The 7,091-nt window shown below is 37.8% G+C and overlaps 1 long non-coding RNA gene across 1 annotated transcript; it reads left to right on the plus strand.

Moving 5' to 3' along the window:
- The first annotated feature begins 278 nt into the window (after positions 1-278).
- LOC118388960 (uncharacterized) lies at positions 279-7,091 on the plus strand. Its single transcript, XR_004826642.2, has 3 exons — positions 279-1,077; positions 1,625-1,743; positions 1,876-7,091. It is a non-coding gene; the product is annotated as an uncharacterized LOC118388960 (long non-coding RNA).

Here is a 7,091-nt window from a genome sequence, read left to right on the forward strand (position 1 = left end):
TGATTGAATATTATCTGCTGTTGGCTTGTGTATGTATGTGTTATGCAACATAGCTGACTTGAAACATTGTTAAAAGTGTCAAGGCCAGGGGACTATCTCATGATGGAAAAATACAGAAGACAGGGCACATTCAGAGCGTGGGGTTGCAGAACAAGCGGTCTTTTGTTAGATAACAGGAGCCAGGTGCGAGATAACGGTATGGAGCATGAGAGCCTGGATGTTCTTCACAGCAACACTTACATCTATCAACAGAAGTGCCAAGAGGCGGGGACCCGCCTGAGCGCCTGCAATAGGCTGAGCAAGTTTAAACCACGCCCAGCCTCTACTGTGATAGGCCAGACGGGTTGGAACTGTCTATCACAGTATAAAGAATACTGTTTACATACATCTTGTCAGTTCTCTGTTTTGCCCTGCGAGGTGGGACAGAGAGTCCGTATATACGAAAATTGCATTGACCACTTATTGCTTAGCAAATAAAAAATACATAGTATACAATCGGTGACTCATTGTCATATTTATCCTGATATCAGATTTGAATTTACGCAACTCTAACACTAATGAACATTGTTCAGTTTCTTCCAAATGTAATGGTATTGTGAGTTTCCATAGTTTCCCGGTCGGTGTAGAGCTCAGAGAGAAAAAGGTGGTTGGTGGCAGTACGTTGTGACAACTTTACTGTCACCTAACACACAAAGGTGTGTACTACACATTTCATCGAGAGTGACTTTGTTGAGGGAAAAATTGGGGGGCAACAATACCTAGTCTTCGCATGGAACTGGCACATTCAAAAGAGACCCGGTGTTTGGGAAAGAAGATTGAAACCTCCTGCTCCAACTGAGGAGGATGAATAACAAGGTGCGCTGCTGCCTATGGACTGTGCCGTCTCTGATCAGGTCCAGACACATGATTACTGGGCAGTCCCTGAACCTGCAGCCCTTGACACGCCCTAATGACAAACCATGAGCATGTAAGAGAAATTGAGGAGCTTTGAGCCAAGCTGGAGAAACTGACCGCTCAACATGGCTTTGGTTTACAGCGATCTGCTGGTTCTGACGAGGATATACATTTTTACACAAGGTATAGGAATTATTTATTATTATCCAGCATTACTTTTGTTTTATTTACTATGAATTATTATTATTATTATCCCAAAGTCCATCTTACCTTTAAGAACATGTTCAATGTTATTTAAAACTAGGCTAGCATATCGTAGCATAAGTAGGCACATTGAATGTATATTGTCTTTACATTGGTTGTGAATTTGTTTTAAATGTTATGTTATTTAACCTGGGAAGTGGACTAAGAACCAAATCTTGTTTGCTGCAACATCCTGGGAGCATTTTTGGGGGTTAACACTTAGTCCACTTCCCAGGTTAAATAACATAACATTTAAAACAAATTCACAACCAATGTAAACCAATGTTTACAATTTTAAAGAACATTTAAAACAAATTCACTGATGTGATGATAGCTGCTGTGAATTACAGTAGAATTACAGTAACAAGTAAAACAGGCTACAATAGCAGCTTGGTCATGTCTAGTGCTACTTGATGCTTAGAGAAGATGGGCAATAATAGTAATGAGGTTTTTTAGTGTTCAAATACTCTGGTGGGTCTGTCTTTAGATTTGCAAGCTACACCCACCCGATGGCCTTCTGGCACTTGACTGAGCAGCCAGCAGAGACCAGGTTTAAAAGTCACAAGCACCAATCCATCTGAAACAAGTGTTACTCGAAGAAAACCGGTAAGGGACAACTTCATTAATTACTTAGAATTTTAATTGATCTTACTGTAATTTTAAAACATTAACTTCTTTGTTATGGACCGAATGTAAGGACTATATTGTACTAAAACGTTTTTCTTTACGTTCGTTCAGACACTGCTATCAATCGACGAGTTCTTCTTGTTTATGACTCATCTGTCGCTGGGTCTGAAGCAGAAGGATTTGGCCCATTGATTCAGCATCCACCAATCGACAGTGAGACGGATTATCATCTCTTGGGCCAACTTCCTCTACTGTCTGCTTGGATCAGCACGGATATGGATCCCCAGGGAAACCATCAAAGCCCACCTGCCACCCGAGTTCAAGGACTATCCAGATACCCAGATAGTGATCGACTGCACTGAACTCCGCTGCCAGACAACATCTTCACTACTACTGAAGAGTGAGATGTTAGGAATGTCACCACATGGAGCTGTCACTTTTATGTCATCGTTGTGTGCTGGATCTGTGCATGAGGTTAGGGAGACCCAATCCATTGCCAGGCTGAGAGTACATGTTGAAAGAATGATCTGCAGAGTAAAGGAGCACAAGCTGTTTGACACAATCACCCCCCTGACCATCTCAGGCACCATCAACCAATTATTTGCCTGTTGGTCAACTATCAAAACGGACCTTCGGTCAGAGCATGGGCCAAGCCAGTGTAAATGTACATGTGTTTATTTTCTAGCAGCAAAATAATAATTTGTTAATCTACAACATGCATCAATCATTTGTGTTGTAGTGAATATCAGTTTGTGTGGATCTTTTATTGGCTTTAATTAGGCAATGAGTTTAGGGGTGGGGGAAAGAAATCTAGTAAACACAGAATAGCCAGAATACAAGACTGTATACAATGTTAGAGATGTGTAATTGATTAACTGAACTGTTGAACATTTGCTTAAATACATTATTTTAAACAAATATATTCTACTGCAGTTTTCTTCACAAGAACATCAAGTTATTTTTCATAAAACCACTAAACTCGGCACCCATGCAGGGGATCCATTCAGGTGAGAGACACTTCTGCAAGTAGTAGTAAACATAAAAGTGTTAAACCTTCTCTCTTATAGTTTTTGAAACATGTAGATCTTTAGATATCCTTTCAACTAGGATGTCCTCCTGTGCACAGATGACAGAACACACCAGCTACAACCTGCGAGAAGAATTTGACCTTGCACCTGCCAGTAGTAAGCATGAAATCTCTTCAACTTCAGCTCTCCATTCTAACCACGGAGCATCTGGGTGCACTACGAAGCCACACGGAAAGAAGTTAACATTATTCAGTGTGCAATACTACTGTATAGCCACTGGCTCCATGGCTAGCCCCCTCTTCATCTCCACGGTCTGCACACCAGATCCCTTGAACATCCGCTCAGCTCGGTGGTAAGCTGAGGTCTCTCCCCGGACATGGAAAACCTCTCGGAAACGAGAGGATGCCATTCCAGGCTGCTGCTCTGCTCCCATGTAGCAACCTCGACTTTGTGTGACATCTCGTAGGTTGTCTCTAATGCCTTAACGTGGAACTGCTCCTGATGGCTAAGGACGTAAGCACACTGGGAAGACTGAAGCCTGTTGCCATCTAATGGAACTATTAGTGGAGAAGGGGCATCTGCAATCTTCACAATTTCACGGGTCTTTGGCTGTGGAAGTAGATAGGAAAGCACACTGCCAGCTTGCACTGGCCCAAAGGCGGACTCAACCAGGGGCACATCAGCTGACATTTCCATTGTTTTCACAAGAGGGGCAGTAAGTGGAGAAAAGTTGGCATACGTTTCTGAGACGCGGAGAAGCTTCATGTCAGGCATACGTATATCCATTGAGTGCTTTGTAGAAAACCTCTGCAAAACATTTTAAAACCTTAACATCAGGCTGGAGAGATTACTAGGACAGACTCATGTAACTTTTCCAGAAACAGCACAAGCCTGAAAGTTTCAATAAAATGGATTAAAATATAGATAGATGATATATTATAGATGATATTATTATTATAGATTATATATTTATCCCGTCTTTGTCCCCAACATTTGTCATTACATCGTAAAGACACCACTGTTTAAGATCCACATCTTTTGAACTACCCTGCTCTCTGCGCCTGACTCCTGCACTCACTACTTATTGAAGCCGTGAAACAAACAAATCATATGTATTAATAATACAACACGTTTTAATTGCCTTTTTGTTTTTCATTTTAGTTAAAGTAGTGCCATATTGTTTAAATTCATTTATAAAGTGAAAAATGTTAGATTTTTGAATTAGACCATTTGCATTTGTGAATATGAAATTTACCTAGTATTATTAGCAGTTGAATTAAATCTACTACATTTTTATCTATGTCAGAATTTCTGAAATAAATCATTATATCAACCAACCATCAAATAGTACAACCGGTCCTATTTTTTCGTAACAAAATTCTGTATGTCAATCCAAAAAAAATCTACTAAAAGCAAATGCAAAATTGTCTCCTTCTCCATTCCACAGAAATCACAACAGTTATAGTCTATATTTAGCTTGAAACTTTCCAAAACATGTTTCACAAGATAAATTCTATGTAACATTTTAAATATAACTTTGTTACTAATACAATATTTGTTAGCAATTTTCCATGCTTTCCCCCATTGTATATCACCATAGATATTTGTCCAAAATAATCTTGCTGAGGGAATTGTAGTATCACAAACAATATTCCTAATCAGTTTATTACTACATTTATCTTTGATGTTAATATTGCTAATGAATATATTTTCATGTGAATCTATGTTACTTAAATCAACCACAGAGGAATTTAAAAGAGATACATGCCCCCTTGGAATCGCATCAAAAACAATTGCATATTCTTTCGGGGTTATTGGAATATTAAACTAATCAAGAAAGAGTAGATATCCATCCTCAATCAGTAACTGACCAACCAAAATAATTTTATTATCAAACTAATTACGACAAAAAATAGACTTATTTATTTTTAGATTGTATATCTTTGTTGTTCCATATATATTATCTGTGAGGGGGAAATTGTGGTTATATGCTAACATCCAAGCTAAAATTGCCTGCTTATGGAATTTGGCCAATTTTACTGGGATTTTATCAAAATTACATAGAAGCAAAAATTCTAAACCACCAACGGAGTCAAATAAATACTTAGGGAAGACATTCTAAATACTGTTCTGGTTCTTAACATACTTCAGAATCCAATTTATTTTAAAAGTATTATTTAGAGTATTGAAATCTAAAACCTCAAGACCTCCTTGTCCTTGGGTATTTGTGAGAATATATTTTCGTAGATAGTGAGGCTTGTTCCTCCAAATAAAATTATAAAGAAGCTTATTTAAGTCCTTTACAATTTTAGGGGGTAAGTTAAGTGATAACGAGACATGCACTGATCTGGATAACCCTTCAGCTTTGGACAATAAAACCCGACCGTATAATGAAATATCTCTCATCAACCAGAGGTTCAACTTCTTCTTCGTTTTCTCAATAATGGGGTTAAAGTTCAATTCACTCCTTTGTATTTCATCCTTGCATATAACAATTCCAAGATAAGTAACCTTATCTTTAATTGGGATAACATATACTTCCTGTAAAACACAATCCTTGAGTGGAAATAAGACTGACTTATCGATATTAATTTTCATACCTGAAACTAAGGAAAATGCTTCAATACAGGAAACTGCTTTAGAAACCTCCTTCCTGTCTCTTAAGATATGGTGATCATCTGCCAGTTTAGATAGTTTAAATTCATTGCCAAGTGCTGAAACACCTTGAAAATTCCCTTGCTTGATATGAAGAGCCATAGTTTGAGTGACCAATAAAAATTTACTAATTGGGCAGCCCTGCCTAATGCCACAGCCAATATCAAATCGTTGGGATGTCCCGTGAGCTAATTTTAGAGCTAGAACAACCTCTATATACAGTTAAGAATGCTTTCAAAAAAAAATGTCACCAAACCCCCAAAAACGTGTTCTACAGTGTCAAAAGCTTTATAAAATCAACAAATATAAGAAATCTATCATCAAGAATGAGGTCATTTTAGTCAATCATATCTAAGACCAACCTGATGTTATTACTAATGTGTCGACCATGCATAAAACCAGATTGTTCTTCATGAATTATATGATGCAAGCCTTGTTTCAACCTCTTAGCAAATACAAGGGCAAATTATTTCCCATCATTATTCAACAGGCTAATGGGTCTCCAGTTGTATCCTTATTAGGTTTGGAAATCAAAGTAATTACACCTTGCTTTAAGGAACCCGATAACAACCCTTTTTATATTGATTCTTGAAACATAGCAAGAATGAAAGGAATCAATTTATCATTGAATGCTTCATAAAACTTGCTTATTAAACCATAATTTCCAGGGGAATGTCACGTTCTGACCATAGTTCTTGTGTGTTTTCCTTGTTTTAGTGTTGGTCAGGACGTGAGCAGGGTGGGCATTCTATGTTGTGTCTAGTTTGTTTATTTCTGTGTTTGGCCTGATATGGTTCTCAATCAGAGGCAGGTGTAAGTCATTGTCTCTGATTGGGAACCATATTTAGGTAGCTTGTTTTGTGTTGGGGTTTGTGGGTGATTGTTTCCTGTCTTTGTGTCTATGCACCAGTTTTCACATTTGTTGTTTTGTAATTTGGAGTGTTCAGTTGGGATTTATTATTAAAGAAGATGAACACTCGCTGCGCTTTGGTCCTCTCCTTCCCAGGAAGAAAGCTGTTACAGGGACCTATTGTCCTTAAGGCTTTTAATACAGTCTTTTATCTCAATTTCAGATAACTCATCATCACAAAAATCCCTGAAATCATGATCTATCTTCTTAGCAATGTTTGCTACATTTTCTAAGAAAAGATCCATGTTGACTGGGCTGATGTATAGACTCTGATAAAACTGGGCAACATGCCGAGAGATTTCTTTTGGATTGTCACTGGGAGTATTATTAATCATTCATTTACATATGGAAGTCTTTTCGCCTGCCTTTCCCCCCCTAAATTAAATAAATATTTTGTATTTTTCTCTCCCTCTTCCATCCATTTCCATCTTGTTCTTACAAATGCTCCCTGGGCCTTTTCCTCATAGATACAGTCTAACTGTATTTGCAATGATCATAGCTCCAGTAATTCCTGATTAGTAAATTCAGTTTTTTTGTTGTATAATCCATTATTCCCTTTATGTCATATTCTTTCTTTCTCTTTGTACGAGCAATTTATTTCCCCATTGAAATGGCCAAAAGCCTTATATCAAATTTCATTAACTCCCAGTAACTTCCAAACGTATTCATAACACAGGCACAATTCCAGTATTTATCAATAATTCATGCTACCTCCTTCTTAAATACTTAATTCT

Source organism: Oncorhynchus keta, chromosome 10 (assembly GCF_023373465.1).
Source record: "Oncorhynchus keta strain PuntledgeMale-10-30-2019 chromosome 10, Oket_V2, whole genome shotgun sequence".
Classification (NCBI taxonomy): Eukaryota; Metazoa; Chordata; class Actinopteri; order Salmoniformes; family Salmonidae; genus Oncorhynchus; species Oncorhynchus keta.